At 47.1% G+C, this 17,824-nt stretch overlaps 1 protein-coding gene and 1 long non-coding RNA gene across 2 annotated transcripts in view; one reads left to right on the top strand and one right to left on the bottom strand.

The window, feature by feature from the left end:
• The window catches only part of GPR68 (G protein-coupled receptor 68), a 31,716-nt gene extending 25,665 nt beyond the window's left edge, over window positions 1-6,051 (bottom strand). Inside the window, exon 1 of the mRNA XM_058429748.1 lies at window positions 6,017-6,051. The gene's annotated coding sequence lies outside the window, so the exon portion shown is untranslated. The remainder of the gene's footprint in view (window positions 1-6,016) is intronic.
• On the top strand, window positions 921-16,389 carry LOC131381538 (uncharacterized). The gene is made up of 3 exons (XR_009210354.1): window positions 921-2,213; window positions 4,796-4,909; window positions 15,906-16,389. It is a non-coding gene; the product is annotated as an uncharacterized LOC131381538 (long non-coding RNA).
• The last annotated feature ends 1,435 nt before the right edge of the window (window positions 16,390-17,824 follow it).

Here is a 17,824-nt window from a genome sequence, read left to right as displayed (position 1 = left end):
CCTGCTTGAGGGTGCCATCTGCTTCCTGCTGAGTCTGACGGATACAGAAACGGATGCATCAGATACATCCTCACTGCAAACTTATACTAATGGAAAAATGTGCATATATTTCAGAATGTGCACAGATGATCTACTTTTGAAAATTACTGTTTTTCCACTTCATTCTTCCAATTAGCACAGCTGGCTAGCCTTAGCGGAAATCTGTCTTTATCCCCTAAACAACAGAATGAGTCCCTACTTCCTCCCTCGGTTCCAGCACCAGCTCATCTCAGTCCCTGCTCAGGCCCAAGCCTTCTCTTGCTGATCCACTCCTGTCCTGTGCTTCCTGTCACCATGAGCTTTCTAGAGCAGAGCACGTGGCTGCCGAATCAGGTCGGTAACTTTCCTTCTGGGAAATAATTGTCGATGCTGAGTCAAGCACCTCTCAGGACAGTTTCAGGCAGAAAGAGGCTGGTTTTCTTTCCTAAGAGTTATTGTTTCTGGCAACAACCACACTCCAGCAGGCTCGGGCCTGAGCTGATGAATGGGACAACCTGATGACCACCACAAAGTTGCGTCTGCTCCCATCCAGCTAATCTGAGGGGTGTCAGACAGACTGTGACTAATGGGGACATCTGAGGGCAGAACGTTCGAAGGCCAGGGAGGAACAAGTCCAGACAAAGTGTGAACACACACATCTGGAGGGCTGGGGAGCCCATGTCACATTCCTGGCTGGATTTGGACTCCAGGAGGAAGGCATCAGGTTGGGCTTGCTCAGGCTGAGGCAGTTTGGGAGAGTGGGAGTGCAGGGGACTTGGGCATCTGAATGCCTGGGTTTGAATTCCACATCTGTTGCTTTTTGGCTCTGAGAGCTCTGGCAAGTTATGTAGCCTCCCTGGGCCTTGGTTTCTGCTTCTTTAAGATGGGGTTAACAATGAAGATTGGTGTGAGAATCACATATAAAGGTGCTGTCAAGAAATCTGGTCGAAGGCTGGGCGTGGTGGCTCATGCCTATAATCTCAGCACCTTGGGAGGCTGAGGCAGGCAGATCACTTGAGGCCAGGAGATCAAGACCAGCCTGGCCAATATGGTGAAACCCTGTCTCTACTAAAAATACAAAACTTAGCCAGGCATGGTGGTGCCCACTTGTAATCCCAGCTACTTGGGAGGCTGAGGCAGGACAATCACTGAACCCAGGAGGTGGAGGTTGCAGTGAGCCGAGATCGCGCCACTGCAGTCCAGCCTGGGCAACAGAGCAAGGCTCCGTCTCAAAAACAAAAACAAAACAAAACAACAACAACAACAAAACAGTACTGCACAGGATTGTTGTATTAACTAAGTTAGTAAGTATAGAACTCTTAGAACTGTGCCTGATCCTAGTAATTGCTCAATTAATAAATGTTAAGCCATCCCTTCTTCCCCTGATGCCCATGGAAGGCTTATGTGTTCCAATCTCATTTAAGGGTGTAGGCTTCTTTGTGGCAGTGAGCTGGGTAAATGGTGATTACTTTTCTTTGATTTGCTACATAAGATTTGCCTTCTGTGGGGCTCGTATGACTTGGTGTGTGGATGCTGGGGGAGGATAGGGATGGATTTGAGTGGTATTTGGCACCCAGAAACTTCTCCAGCCTTAACTGCCCGGGACCCCTGAAGAAAACCATTGGCAGCTCTCCCTCCAGCCCTCTTGGATCACGGCTTAGGTGCCTATAATAGGGTGTGGATAGTGTGGGAGGGTGAGAAAGGGCTGAAATGAGAGATCACTGGCAGAGAATTTGTAGCCTCGACAGGGACCTTACCTAGAAAACCTTTGAGAAAGTTCTCCTCCTGAACTGGGCTTCGGATCTTCTTGGCCTGTTCCAGGCATCCTGAGGGCAATAATGGTGCCAGAGAGGCAGTGTAGCCTAGAGGCCAGGAAGGTGCACCCTGGAGCCCCACCTGCCTAGGTTCAAATCCCAGCTCTGCCACATGCCAAGTGATTTAACCTCTGTTCCTCATCTGTAAAATGACAATGATGGCACCTAACTCATGGAGTGTCATGTAATGTGCCTGGAGCAGTAAATGTCAGCTACTTGGAATATTCCACCAGCCAGTGTGTCCTGTGACTACGAGGGACAGCTACTACTGTGATAGGCAGAACAACAGTCCTCAAAGATGACTGTGGCCTTGGCTGGACGCAGTGGCTCACACCTGTAATCCCAGCACTTCGGGAGGCCGAGACGCACGGATCACTTGAGGTGAGGAGTTCGAGACCAGCCTGGCCAACATGGCAAAATCCTGTCTCTACTAAAAAAAAAAAAAAAAAAAATTAGCTGGGCGTGGTGGTGCATGCCTGCAGTCCCAGCTACTCAGGAGGCTGAGGCATGAGAATCGCTTGAACCCGGGAGGCAGAGGTTGCCGTGAGCCAAGATCGTGCCACTGTACTCCAGCCTGGGCAACAGAGCAAGACTCTGTTAAAAAAAAAAACAAAAACAGATGACTGTGTTCTAATCCCTGGTACCTGTGAACATGTTACCTTACACATTAAATGGACTTTGCAAATGTGATAATTAGAGATTTTGAGATGGGGAGATGATCCTGGATTATCAAAGTGGACCCAGTGTCATCACAAGGGTGGAAAAAGGAGGCAGAAGAGAGAATTTGAGTGATGTAGAGAGGGGAGGGCCCTGCCATCTATTGTCAGCTTTAAAGATGGGAGGGGCCACAAGCCAAGAAATGCAGGCAGGCCTGAGACGCTGAAAAAGGCAAGGAAATGGAGTCTTCCCTGGACCTCCACAAAGGACCTGCCTGGCCCTGCCAACACCTTAGTTTTAGCCCCGTGAGATCCTATTCTGTCCTCTAGAATTCTAAAATAATGAATGTGTGTTGTTTTAAGATACTAAGTTAGTTGGTGGTAATTAGTTCCACAACAACAGGAAACTAATACAGCTGTTGAGACCCAACACAGCTGCGTACTTGGAGGCTGGACCATGCGGAGTCACTCCACGGTGTTTCCTGAGCACCTGTGGTTTAAGTGTCACCCACAGCCCCTGCCCTCTGGAGGTATGGGGAACACACTAGACCATGGAACTGAATGCGCCCTGGGTATGCATATTGCCAGCGATGGAATATTCTGGGGCAAGAGGGCTTAGGGTGGATCCGTTGGTTTAAAAAGGCCTCTGGAGAAGCTGGACCCCTGGCAGAGCCTTGAAGGATGGAGGGTTTGGATAAGGACAGGGAGGAGGGCAGGGAGAAGGAAAGAAAGGCATAATTGGAAGCCAGGGAGGCTCACTCAGTTATTCATTCATTATTCGTTCATCAGCTCATTTAACACCTGTGCTCTAGGCTGTGGGGCCAGGGTGAGGCGGGTGCCAGGACAGTGAGGTGAACAAGATAGACCTAGTGGTTGTTCTTTTTTTTTTTTTGAGATGGAGTTTTGCTCTTGTTGCCCAGGCCAGAGTGCAATGGCGTGATCTTGGCTCACCGCAACCTCTGCCTCCCGGGTTCAATCAATTCTCCTGCCTCAGCCTCCCGAGTAGCTGGATTACAGGCATGCGCCACCACGCCCGGCTAATTTTGTATTTTTAGTAGAAACAGGGTTTCACCATGTTGGTCAGGCTGGTCTTGAACTCCTGACCTCAGGTGATCTGCCCGCCTCAGCCTCCCAAAGTGCTGGGATTACAGGCGTGAGCCACCGCACCCGGCTCTAGTGGTTGTTCTTATGAAATTTATACTCAGGAGTGGAAGACAATATGCAATTGCAATGAAACATGGCAAGCGTTATAGCAGGAGAGGTTTAGCTTGTGAAGGGGCACATCAGGGTGGACTTCCTGGAAGAAGTAGCCCTTTAGTTGATAACAAGATTAACTGAAGGTTTGTTTTATATCACTCCAGGCACTGCCGGGCTCTCTGCACTCAGCAGGTGCTGACTGAAGGAGTCAGTGATTATTTTTGTTATTCCCGTCAGAGCCTTTTTTTTTTTTTTTTTTGAGACGGAGTTTTGCTCTGTCACCCAGGCTGGAGTGCAGTGACGCGATCTCTGCTCACCACAACCTCTGCCTCCCAGGTTCAAGCAATTCTCCTGCCTCACCTCTCGAGTAGCTGGGATTACAGGCGTGCACCACCATGCCTGGCTAACTTTTGTATTTTCAGTAGAGATGGGGGTTTCACCATGTTTGGCCAGGCTGGTCTCGAACTCCTGACCTAAAGTGATCCACTCTGAAAGTGGGAGTAATCCCAAAGCTGGGATTACAGGTGTGAGCAACCACACCCGGCCCCAATCTTTTCTTAATCTGTCTTATTACACTAAGGAGAAAGCCTCATGTGGTGCTAGTTTGTCTTTAACACCACTCTCATTCTTGCTCATCTCCTTTTTTAGCCTAGAGGGCAGGCCTCAGGTATGTTCACAGGTGCTAAAGTTTAATAACACTGCTGCCTAGTCCCTTGCTTTTATTTGTTTAATTACCTTCCTTTTGTGGCAAGGGGTACTGATTTTCTATTTCTGGAAGTAGATTATAATTTCTTTTTTAAAAATAATATATTTGTGTAATAGAACCAAGAGTGGGATTTTCCCCCTTGCCTTGGAACTGACCACTGGGTCCAGGTCCTCTTTAGTGGTGGGGCCTGACTCCACTCCCTAATCAGGACTTCCACCAACAGCAGCCCCCTCCACCTCGCAATCTCCACCCCCCAGCACACACTATCAGTACGAGGCAGCGGGGAGGGGCGGGGCGGGGAGTAGGAACTGGGGTTAGAGGGAGAGCACTTGGAGGCTCTGAGAGCTGGAAGTGGGGCTACTTTCTTTAGAAGGTGGGTTACTATCTGCTCTCTCTCTCCTCAGTCAGGAGCCCCAGGGGTCAATCGGAGGTAACAGAATTTGTACCACAGGGGCCTGGAAATGATGAACTCCGCCCAGGAAGTTGAGGAGCACAGATGGAATCTGAAAATAGTGATGGTAAGACATAAGTTTTGAGTTTCCATTTTTTGAGTGGAGGTCCCGTGGTAATCCAGCTCCCAAGGTAAAATATTCAAATAAAAACATTGTGAATATACTAGACATGGAACTTGAGGGGGCTGAGATTTTTTGAAACTGGTTAGAAGGGAAAACCAGGATGAATACAGCAAAGCAACATTCTGATAACAGCTATGATTGGAGGATAATGGGCAGGGAGGAGCCACGCCTCAGGAGCCAAAGTAAAAAGCACCTGGTCTGGAGGGCGGGAAGTCGGGGAAGCCTTCCTGGAAGAGGTGATTCTGAACTGAAACCCAAAAGTGACTAAGAGGTATCCTAGGACTTCTCTCAGTGACTGGTGTGTATGATGCTGTGGATACAGAAGGGACCCTTGAATGTTGATGGTTGGGGCTTATTGGTCCAGGGGTGTATTGCTGGGGGTCACTTAGTTTGATTTTGATCATCTTGGGCAAGAAGGAGAAGCAGTGCAGACCTCCCCCCGGTCACTCTGAATTATAGTCCGTCTCCCATGTAGAGTGCCGTCGCTCTGAATTACAGTCTGTCTCCCATGTAGAGTGTGAATTACACAGGCAGTGACCAGCTCCCTCCAGCTCAGGCCAAAGCCCAGCAGAGTGCCCGTTTTGCTGAATAAATGAATGAGGGAATAGATGGAAGGATAAAACGAGGCAGTTAAATAAAATAATGTGTGAAAAGTACCTGGCACCAGGCGGGCATTCAGTAAATATTAGTGTGCCCCTCCCTCCTCCTCTCGCCTCTCTCCTCTCTCTGGGCCAGGGTGGAATAGCATTTCCCCAGCTTTAAGGGATGCCACGGAGCCCAGACCTCCAGCCTGGGCCTGGGTCCTTGGACTGCTCCCGTAGTGTTCCTCTCGGTGCCTCAGCTGCAGCTGACCCATGAAAGGTCATGTCCTCAGCGGGTCTGGACAGTGCTGGACTTTTGAGATCTGCCCCCACTCCAGGAACCCTGGGCAAGGGAGCCCCTCTGGCCTGGTGTCCCCCCAGACACCACTCCATGACACCCTCAAGGTGGGAATTCCCGGGGCCCCAAGAGCCCCATCCATTTGTATCCTATCCTAGCACAGAGACCTACCCCAGTCTTTCTCCTGCTCCACTTCCCCCGAAGGCCTTTATTCCACAGATTGGATTTGAATTTTCCGCCCTAGTAGCTGGCGGGGAGCCGGCCTCGCTGAAGGTCAGCCGTTCCCGGGTGCGTCCCCGCGCTGGCGCCGCCGTCAACCCTCGCCCCGGCCGCCCGGCGCACTCACCTCTGTCGGGTCCCGGGTGCAGGAAGCGTGGCCGCGGTTCGGCTGTGGCCGCGGGAGGGAGTGGCCGCGGGGACGGCGCCTGTGGGGCGTGGCGGGACCGGCGCGGCGCTCGCCGTGCGGGGTCCCCGGGCGGGAGACGGAGGCTCCGCTGCCCACCCGGCCACAGGGACAGAGTCCAGGCCCCGCCGGACACCAGGACACCTGCACCCCCCACCGGCCTGGGGAGAGTGCGGTTCCCAGGACAGCTCTTAGGACACCTCCCTCCCCCCGGGGCTCGAGGGGCCCAGGTTTCCCTCCCTGCGGACGGGCTGGCTGGATCCCTGCCCCTATTTGTGGTCTCTTTGTGGGAGAGGAGATGGGGAGCAGGTAGCTGGTTCTGCCTCTGCTCTCAGATGTGACACGATGAACCCAACTTCGTGGGGCTGGGCCAAAAGGCCAGAGTTTGGACAGGGGACATTTCTGCGCTTGACTTCGGGCTATGGACTCTGCCCGGTGGAGACCATTGCACCCCATACGGATGGAGAGGTGACAGGCTTGCCCCCGGGCCTGGGGTCTGTCATTCCCCTGGCGGACTCTTTTTGCTCTCTCTGGAGAAGGGCAAGGAGGGAGGGTAGAAGGTGAGGGAGAAGTCAGGACAGAGTTTCCCAGCCTCCAGACAAGCCCGAGTGGCCATACTCTGTGCCTTGTGCACAGCCTAGGTTTGAGAGACGCGGTAATCCACGTGCTCTTCCAGGGCTGAGTTTGGGGGCCCTGAGTCCGAGGCGGCTGGGTTGTTCTGCTCTGAGCCTGCCACTGGGCCTGCCTCAGCAGACCTTTGGAATCGGATCCCTGTGACCATCCTGCATACCTGGTACCCCCCTCTCGCAGGCCTTTCCTGGGGCTGGGAGAGCAGAAATGAGAGGGAAATGGCCGAGGAGACAGCCAGTGGCTGGCATAGCTGCATGCACCTTAGGATGGTCAGCTCCACAAAGCCGCCAGCTTCTCTTCTCTTCTCGTTCCTTCTTCACCTTTGGTTATTTCTGCTCAATCGTTCAGACTCTTCCCCTGAAGCCCATCCCTAAGAGGTGACACGCTCCCTGTGCCGAGCTGACCTGTGCTGGCTTGTGAAAGCACATCTGTGAATTTCCAGGAATTTTGCAAGCCAGTTGTTCAGCACAGCCATCATTAACAATTAACTTACGTAAACCTACCATCAAGTAACTTACATGAAAAGCAAAGGTAACATTCAAGACTCCCCACTTCCTAATTATTTTACTTTACCCATGCTTTCAGGTTACACCTATTGTATCTGTATGGTGGTGATATTATATCATGAGGTGCATCTCTTTCTGGTGAAGGAAATCCCAAAATATTTCACCCCAAAATATGGCTCCCTGGTATAGTGAGCATTTTGAATTCAACACCCTTAGAGATCAATAGGAAGAAACTTTCCCCCATCTACAAAAAGAAAGGACTGAATCACCAAGGAGAACAGTTGTTCTTGTTCGCCCCCCGTTATCTCATTACCCTTTACAGCAAAGAAGACCCAGAATGTAACCACATCTGAACAGACACTTTTTCAAGACAGTGACTGTTTCCAAGGATCCTATAAATTCCAAAGAATTTCACAAGTTACTTTCTGTTCCCCATCCAATCATTCTCCCTAGTAATCACTTACAATCCCTCAATAGAATTCTTCTCCCTCTCCCATAACCTGTTCTGCCAGGACCCAAGCCTCCATTCTGTCTGTAACCTCGAGACAGTATGTAAGTTTCTGGACTTCACTGGAGGGGGTCTAGTCTTTGTTCTGAAGGCTCTCGTGTATACCTATTAAGAATGATAGAGAAGATGTCTTGGGTGAATATTATGATATATAAATTATATCTCAATTTTTAAAAAATTGAGGCCAGGTGCAGTGGCTCATGACTGTACAGTCCTGGCACTTTGGGAGGCTGGGGCAGGTGGATCATGAGGTCAGGAGTTCAAGACCAGCCTGGCCAAGATGGTGAAACTCCGTCTCTACTAAAAATAGAAAAATTAGCCCGGCGTGGTGGCGGGTGCCTGTAATCCCAGCTACTCGGGAGGCTGAGGCAGAGAATTGCTTTAACCCAGGAGGCAGAGGTTGCAGTGAGCCGAGATTGTGCCACTGTACTCCAGCCTGGGCGACAGAGCGAGACTCCATCTCAAAAAAAATTAATTAAAAAAATTGAGAATTTTTTAATCTCAAAGATTGAGATCAGTTCCATGTTAAGTGATGTGTTCAGTGCTGGCAGCTTGACATTGGCCATGGTGAGAGTACTTATACCACAGGAATTGGTAAATGTTATAAACTTGGGCTTGATTTATGTTTTTTTCTTTATTTTTATTTTTATTATACTTTAGGTTTTAGGGTACATGTGCACAATGTGCAGGTTTGTTACATATGTATCCATGTGCCATGTTGATTTCCTGCACCCATTAACTCGTCATTTAGCATTAGGTATATCTCCTAATGCTGTCCCTCCCCCCTCCCCCAACCCCACAACAGTCCCCGGAGTGTGATGTTCCCCTTCCTGTGTCCATGAGTTCTCATTGTTCAATTCCCACCTATGAGTGAGAACATGCGGTGTTTGGTTTTTTGTCCTTGCGATAGTTTACTGAGAATGATGTTTTCCAGTTTCATCCATGTCCCTACAAAGGACATGAACTCATCATTTTTTATGGCTGCATAGTATTCCATGGTGTATATGTGCCACATTTTCTTAATCCAGTCTATCGTTGTTGGACATTTGGGTTGGTTCCAATTCTTTGCTATTGTGAATAGTGCCGCAATAAACATACCTGTGCATGTGTCTTTATAGCAGCATGATTTATAGTCCTTTGGGTATATACCCAGTAATGCGATGGCTGGGTCAAATGGTATTTCTAGTTCTAGATCCCTGAGGAATCACCACACTGACTTCCACAATGGTTGAACTAGTTTACAGTCCCACCAACAGTGTAAAAGTGTTCCTATTTCTCCACATCCTCTCCAGCACCTGTTGTTTCCTGACTTTTTTTTTTTTTTTTTTGTATTTTTAGTAGAGACCGGGTTTACTTTGTTGGCCAGACTGATCTCGAACTCCTGACCTCGTGATCCGCCCGCCTCAGCCTCCCAAAGTGCTGGGATTAAAGGCGTGAGCCACCGCGCCCGTTTCCTGACTTTTTAATGGTGGCCATTCTAACTGGTGTGAGATGGTATCTCACTGTGGTTTTGATTTGCATTTCTCTGATGGCCAGTGATGATGAGCATTTCTTCATGTGTTTTTTGGCTGCATAAATGTCTTCTTTGGAGAAGTGTCTGTTCATGTCCTTTGCCCACTTTTTGATGGGGTTGTTTGTTTTTTTCTTGTAAATTTGTTTGCGTTCATTGTAGATTCTGGATATTAGCCCCTTGTCAGATGAGTAGGTTGCAAAAATTTTCTCCCATTCTGTAGGTTGCCTGTTCACTCTGATGGTAGTTTCTTTTGCTGTGCAGAAGCTCTTTAGTTTAATTAGATCCCATTTGTCAATTTTGGCTTTTGTTGCCATTGCTTTTGGTGTTTTAGACATGAAGTCCTTGCCCACGCCTATGTCCTGAATGGTATTGCCTAGGTTTTCTTGTAGGATTTTAATGGTTTTAGGTCTAACATTTAAGTCTTTAATCCATCTTGAATTAATTTTTGTATAAGGTGTAAGGAAGGGATCCAGTTTCAGCTTTCTACATATGGCTAGCCAGTTTTCCCAGCACCATTTATTAAATAGGGAATCCTTTCCCCATTTCTTGTTTTTGTCAGGTTTGTCAAAGATCAAATAGTTGTAGATATGCGGCATCATTTCTGAGGGCTCTGTTCTGTTCCATTGATCTATATCTCTGTTGTGGTACCAGTACCATGCTGTTTTGGTTACTGTAGCCTTGTAGTATAGTTTGAAGTCAGGTAGCGTGATGCCTCCAGCTTTGTTCTTTTGGCTTAGGATTGACTTGGCGATGCGGGCTCTTTTTTGGTTCCATATGAACTTTAAAGTAGTTTTTTCCAATTCTGTGAAGAAAGTCATTGGTAGCTTGATGGGTGTGGCATTGAATCTATAAATTACCTTGGGCAGTATGGCCATTTTCACGATATTGATTCTTCCAACCCATGAGCATGGAATGTTCTTCCATTTGTTTGTATCCTCTTTTATTTCATTGAGCAGTGGTTTGTAGTTCTCCTTGAAGAGGTCCTTCACATCCCTTGTAAGTAGGATTCCTAGGTATTTTATTCTCTTTGAAGCAATTGTGAATGGGAGTTCGCTCATGATTTGGCTCTCTGTTTGTCTGTTATTGGTGTACAAGAATGCTTGTGATTTTTGTACATTGATTTTGTATCCTGAGACTTTGCTGAAGTTGCTAATCAGCTTAAGGAGATTTTGGGCTGAGACAGTGGGGTTTTCTAGATATGCAATCATGTCATCAGCAAACAGGGACAATTTGACTTCCTCTTTTTCTAATTGAATACCCTTTATTTCCTTCTCCTGCCTGATTGCTCTAGCCAGAACTTCCAGCACTATGTTGAATAGGAGCGGTGAGAGAGGGCATCCCTGTCTTGTACCAGTTTTCAGAGGGAATGCTTCCAGTTTTTGCCCATTCAGTATGATATTGGCTGTGGGTTTGTCATAGATAGCTCTTATTATTTTGAGATACGTCCCATCAATACCTAATTTATTGAGAGTTTTTAGCATGAAGCATTGTTGAATTTTGTCAAAGGCCTTTTCTGCATCTATAGAGATAATCATGTGGTTTTTGTCTTTGGTTCTGTTTATATGCTGGATTACATTTATTGATTTGCATATGTTGAACCAGCCTTGCATCCCAGGGATGAAGCCCACTTGATTATGGTGGATAAGCTTTTTGATGTGCTGCTGGATTCGGTTTGCCAGTATTTTATTGAGGATTTTTGCATCAATGTTCATCAAGGATATTGGTCTGAAATTCTCTTTTTTGGTTATGTCTCTGCCAGGCTTTGGTATCAGGACGATGCTGGCTTCATAAAATGTGTTAGGGAGGATTCCCTCTTTTTCTATCGATTGGAATAGTTGCAGAAGGAATGGTACCAGTTCCTCCTTGTACCTCTGGTAGAATTCGGCTGTGAATCCATCAGGTCCTGGACTCTTTTTGGTTGGTAAGCTATTGATTATTGCCACAATTTCAGAACCTGTTATTGGTCTATTCAGAGATTCAACTTCTTCCTGGTTTAGTCTTGGGAGGGTGTATTTGTCGAGGAATTTATCCATTTCTTCTAGATTTTCTAGTTTATTTGCATAGAGGTGTTTGTAGTATTCTCTGATGGTAGATTGTATTTCTGTGGGATCAGTGGTGATATCCCCTTTTTCATTTTTTATTGCATCTATTTGATTCTTCTCTCTTTTCTTCTTTATTAGTCTTGCTAGCGGTCTATCAATTTTGTTGATCTTCTCAAAAAACCAGCTCCTGGATTCATTAATTTTTTGAAGGGTTTTTTGTGTCTCTATTTCCTTCAGTTCTGCTCTGATTTTAGTTATTTCTAGCCTTCTGCTAGCTTTTGAATGTGTTTGCTCTTGCTTTTCTAGTTCTTTTAATTGTGATGTTAGGGTGTCAATTTTGGATCTTTCCTGCTTTCTCTTGTGGGCATTTAGTGCTATAAATTTCCCTCTACACACTGCTTTGAACGTGTCCCAGAGATTCTGGTATGTTGTGTCTTTGTTCTTGTTGGTTTCAAAGAACATCTTTATTTCTGCCTTCATTTCATTATGTACCCAATAGTCATTCAGGAGCAGGTTGTTCAGTTTCCATGTAGTTGAGCAGTTTTGAGTGAGTTTCTTAATCCTGAGTTCTAGTTTGATTGCACTGTGGTCTGAGAGACAGTTTGTTATAATTTCTGTTCTTTTACATTTGCCGAGGAGAGCTTTACTTCCAACTATGTGGTCAATTTTGGAATAGGTGTGGTGCTGAAAAAAATGTATATTCTGTTGATTTGGGGTGGAGAGTTCTGTAGATGTCTATTAGGTCCACTTTGTGCAGAGCTGAGTTCAATTCCTGGATATCCTTGTTAACTTTCTGTCTCGTTGATCTGTCTAATGTTGACAGTGGGGTGTTAAAATCTCCCATTATTATTGTGTGGGAGTTAAGTCCCTTTGTAGGTCACTCAGGACTTGCTTTATGAATCTGGGTGCTCCTGTGTTGGGTGCATATATATTTAGGATAGTTAGCTCTTCTTGTTGAATTGATCCCTTTCCCATTAGGTAATGGCCTTCTTTGTCTCTTTTGATCTTTGTTGGCTTAAAGTCTATTTTATCAGAGACTAGGATTGCAAACCCTGCCTTTTGTTGTTTTCCATTTGCTTGATAGATCTTCCTCCATCCCTTTATTTTGAGTCTATGTGTGTCTCCGCACGTGAGATGGGTTTCCTGAGTACAGCACACTGATGGGTCTTGACTCCTTATCCAGTTTGCCAGTCTGTGTCTTTTAATTGGAGCATTTAGCCCATTTACATTTAAAGTTAATATTGTTATGTGTGAATCTGATCCTGTCATTATGATGTTAGTTGGTTATTTTGCTCGTTAGTTGGAGAGATCAGCTGTTAGTCTGATGGGCTTCCCTTTGTGGGTAACCCGACCTTTCTCTCTGGCTGCCCTTAACATTTTTTCCTTCATTTCAACTTTGGTGAATCTGACAATTATGTGTCTTGGAGTTGCTCTTCTCGAGCAGTATCTTTGTGGCGTTCTCTGTATTTCCTGAATCTGAATGTTGGCCTGCTTTGCTAGATTGGGGAAGTTCTCCTGGATGATATCTTGCAGAGTGTTTTCCAACTTGGTTCCATTCTCCCCATCATTTTCAGGTACACCAATCAGACGTAGGTTTGGTCTTTTCACATAGTCCCAAATTTCTTGGAGGCTTTGTTCATTTCTTTTTATTCTTTTTTCTCTAAACTTCCCTTCTCACTTCATTTCATTCATTTCATCTTCCATCAGCGATACCCTTTCTTCCAGTTGATCGCATCTGCTACTGAGGCTTCTGCAATCTTCGCGTAGTTCTCGAAACTTGGCTTTCAGCTCCATCAGCTCCTTTAAGCCCTTGTCTCCATTGGTTATTCTAGTTATCCATTCTTCTAATTTTTTTCAAAGTTTTTAACTTCTTTGCTATTGTTTTGAATTTCCTCCCGTAGCTCAGAGTAGTTTGATCGTCTGAAGCCTTCTTCTCTCAACTCGTCAAGGTCATCCTCCATCCAGCTTTGTTCCATTGCTGGTGAGGAACTGCGTTCCTTTGGAGAAGGAGAAGTGCTCTGCTTTTTAGAGTTTCCAGTTTTTCTGCTCTGTTTTTTCCCCATCTTTGTGGTTTTATCTACTTTTGGTCTTTGATGATGGTGATGTACAGATGGGTTTTTGGTGTGGATGTCCTTTCTGTTTGTTAGTTTTCCTTCTACCAGACAGGACCCTTAGCTGCAGGTCTGTTGGAGTTTACTAGAGGTCCACTCCAGACCCTGTTTGGCTGGGTGTCAGCAGCGGTGGCTGCAGAACAGCGGATTTTTGTGAGACCACAAATTCAGCTGTCTGATACTTCCTCTGGAAGTTTTGTCTCAGAGGAGTACCCGGCTGAGTGAGGTGTCAGTCTGTCCCTACTGGGGGGGTGCCTCCCAGTTAGGCTGCTCAGGGGTGAGGGACCCACTTTAGGAGGCAGTCTGTCTGTTCTCAGATCTCCAGCTGCGTGCTGGGAGAACCACTACTCTCTTCAAAGCTGTCAGTCAGACAGGGACATTTAAGTCTGTGGAGGTTCCTGCTGACTTTTTGTTTGTCTGTGCCCTGCCCCCAGAGGCGGAGCCTACAGAGGCAGGCAGGCCTCCTTGAGCTGTGGTGGGCTCCACCCAGTTCGAGCTTCCTGGCTGCTTTGTTTACTTAAGCAAGCCTGGGCAATGGCAGGCGCCTCTCCCCCAGCCTGGCTGCTGCCTTGCAGCTTGATCTCAGACTGATGTGCTAGCAGTCAGTGAGACTCCATGGGCATAGGACCCTCCGAGCCAGGTGCGGGACACAATCTCCTAGTGTGCCATTTTCCAGGCCCGTTGGAAAAGTGCAGCATTAGGGTGGGACTGACCCGATATTCCAGGTGCCGTCTGTTACCCCTTTCTTTGACTAGGAAAGGGAACTCCCTGACCCCTTGCGCTTCCCGAGTGAGGCAATGCCTCACCTTGCTTCGGCTCGCGCACAGTGTGCTTCACCGATTGTCCTGCACCCACTGTTTGGCACTCCCTAGTGAGATGAAACCGGTACCTCAAAGAGAAATGCAGAAATCACCCGTCTTCTGTGTTGCTCAGGCTGGGAGCTGCAGACCGGAGCTGTTCCTATTCGGCCATCTTGGCTCCACCCCCCCGATTTATGTTTTTTTCATTGTCTAGTGTCTCTAGACTTAAGAATAATAGAGACGATGTCTTGGGTCAATATTATGGTATGTAAATTATATCTCAATTTTTTAAAAAGTGTGTTGCATCTGTAGCCATTATAATAGGAATAGTACAAAAAATTGAGGAAATATTTGTTCAGCATTCAGAAACTACCACTTGATTAAACAAAGTCACTCATGTTTTCAGTGAAGTTCTGACATACATCTTTGACTTGTTTCCCTTTCATCTTACATGTTAACATAAAAGAAATTATCAACCACATTTGTGTTGGAGCTACGCTCATTTGTCAGTTGCAAGCCTAGGTTGGCTATAAATACACCAGCAAAAAAATCAATGAGCTTTCTGCAAGAATCAATTGGTTGTATGGATTTTACAATAATTGTTATTGTACGTTTTATTATTTATAAATTGTTACTGATGATAAAGAGTCAAACTCTGGCCAGGCATGGTGGCTCACGCCTGTAATCCTGACACTTTGGGAGGCCAAGGTTGAGGGATCACTTGAGGTCACGAGTTTGAGACCAGCCTGGGCAATGTAGCAAGACCCTGTCTCTACAAAAAAATAAAAAATTAGCCAGATGTGGTGGCATGTGCCTGTAGTCCCAGCTACTCAGGAGGCTGAGGCAGGAGGATCACTTGAGGTTGCAGTGAGCCATAGTCATACGACTGTACTCCAGCCTGAGGGACAGCATAAGACCCTGTCTCAGAAGGTAAAAAAAGAATATCCAGCTGCAACTTGGGTATTTCCCAGCCACCAGGTCACACACCACACCAACTCAGGAGGGGGCGTGATCCAGGATGCTCTCTTAGCCACAGGATCCCATGGTACTGCTGAAGGGGGCTGTGGCTTGGGATTGGTGTGGAGGTAAGCAGGGTCTTATCGTTGAAAGCAGCTGATGGAGTAACAGGACACAGGGGAGAGTGAGGGGAAGGCCAACATCCTCTGGATGTCTATGGGGCAGGTGGGGGTGGGTGGGAATACAAAGAGGCCTCGATTTGGAGGGGGAGGATGGTGAGCTGTGCTGGGCATGTTGAATTTGAGGTGCGTTTGGGACATGCAAGTTGGAAATCCAGATCTGGAGTTTTGGAGGAGAGGTGGGGGCTGGAGATACAAGTTTGGGCCTTCTGGGAATAGGTGGTAATTAAAATTGTGGGTGTGCCCGGGCTTGATGAAGTATGATCAGGGGGCTGGGTGTGCCTTGAGGGGACCCTGTAGAGAGGACCTAGTCTGCAAAGGCTGGGTGTGTGTATAGAGCACCTTCGACATAAGTAACTCCATCTTAGAAAAAGACTCCATCTTAAATTTAATATGGCACTTCGCCAACAGGGACCGCATATTTTACATGATCAATAAAGACTACATCCAGCCAGATAAGGACATAACCAAGCACACTCTCCACTATCAGTCCTCACCAGAAGACTCTGTGACCATAAAAGGAGCAAGACTTCAGCAGCTTGAAACGGCCATCTCAACTGACACCATCTTGCTGTCACTCGTGATCAGCACCCAGCATCTCCCACCGAAGGCTCTGCCCACATCAGTGACTCTGCTATTTACAACAGCCAAGATGTGGAAGCAACCAAAGTGTCCATCAACAGATGAATGAAGAAAATGTGGCATATATACACAACGGAGTACTACTCAGCCATAAAAAAGAATGAGATGCTGTCATTTGCAACATGGATGGAACTGGAGTTCATTATGTTAAGTGAAATAAGCCAGGCACAGAAAGAGAAACTTCACGTGTCCTTACTTATTTGAGGGAGCTAACAATGAAAACAACTGAACTCATGGATGTTAGGTAACTAGAGCACCCTAATGGTGCTGGTTCCGAGTTCTTCTTCCTCAATGCAAGCCTACCAAAGGAAAAACCAATCAGAGAGAGGTGTTTTTCCTGCCTCGTTCTAAGCCCCACCCCAACCAATCACAAATCAAGAGTGATGCGCAGACTTAAGACCACGGCACACCGGCTCGGCCAAGAGATCTTTATTGGAGGCAGCAGGCTGGGCTAGGCAGGAGACAGAGAGAGAGAGAGCGGTGGGTTTGCTTCTTTTATGCCCAGGAGGGCTGCATGGATGTTTGTGATTGGTCGGGGTGGGGCTTAGAGAGAGGTGGGAAAAACACCTCTCTCTGATTGGTTTTTCCTTTGGCGGGCTTGCATTGAGGAAGAAGAATCCGGAACCAGCGCCATTAGGGTGCTCTAGTTACCTAACATTCCTCCCTTTTTTGTTTTTTAAGAAGTGGGGAGGTGGGCGTCGCTGTTCGTCTGGCTACTTCCTGCTGAATGGGGGCATCGTGGGAAGGGATATTGGAGGACTGTAGGGGCAGAGCAATAGCAGGAGGCCAAGGAAGATGGCGCTGAAGGTGAACACTTCCTGGGGTGTGAAGTCTAAAGATGTCCCTTGTAAGTAGAGGTCATCTATGGACGTGAGCCATCCGTATGGCAGGGAAGGATCTGCTATGAGCCACGTATCTTCTTGGAGGGCCTGGAGGAAATCTAAGAAATTACAGGTCCTGGAGGTGGAGGCCATGGGTAGGTAAGTCCTGGTCATCTTCTTCGGTTGCTAGGAGTTGGTAGTGCCTGATGAGAAGCTGGTTAAAAGTCTGGTTAGATATGGAGGAGATTCGTTGTTGCATGAACTTTATTAGGCAGGGGAGGAGGGTACAAAAGGCTGCTATTCCTAGGAGGGGTCTGAGAAATGGTAGGATCCAAGCTAAAAGTGGCATTTTTAGAGTGTCCCAAAGTGAGAAGCCTGTATTCATTTCGAGGAGCTTTTGTCTTATGTCATTAAGATTTTTTATGTTAGTCTCGACAACCTGGGACTCATTAATAAAGTAACAACAGCTTTCTTGGAGGAAAATGCATGTGCCTCCCTTTTCAGCTGTCAGGAGGTCTAGGGCTCTGCGGTTTTGGAGGACTACTCCGGCTAAAGAGGTGATTTGTCGCTGCAGGGCAGCTAGTGACTGCACAGTTTGTTTAATAGTGGATTCTAGGTGTACCTTTAATTCGTTAACCTGCGAGACTCTGTATCTGAGGGAGGTGGCCCCTAGAGTGGAGCCTAGAAGGGAAGTTGCAAGGGAGAGGCCAAGGATGGCAGGTATAAAGTCAGCCCGTCTTTTTCTTGGGGCCCGATTTATGGGAGGGTGGTTAAGGTTAAAGGCGGTGGTCCCTTCGGAAAGGGAGAGGAGGGTAAGTTGTGGCAGGAGTGTGACGGGGAAGCAGGTGGTATTGATGGAGGAATTGA

This window comes from Hylobates moloch, unplaced genomic scaffold, assembly GCF_009828535.3.
Source record: "Hylobates moloch isolate HMO894 unplaced genomic scaffold, HMol_V3 SCAFFOLD_16, whole genome shotgun sequence".
Taxonomy (NCBI): domain Eukaryota; kingdom Metazoa; phylum Chordata; class Mammalia; order Primates; family Hylobatidae; genus Hylobates; species Hylobates moloch.
Note: the sequence above shows the minus strand (reverse complement) of the source record. Positions and strands in the feature narration are given on the sequence as shown.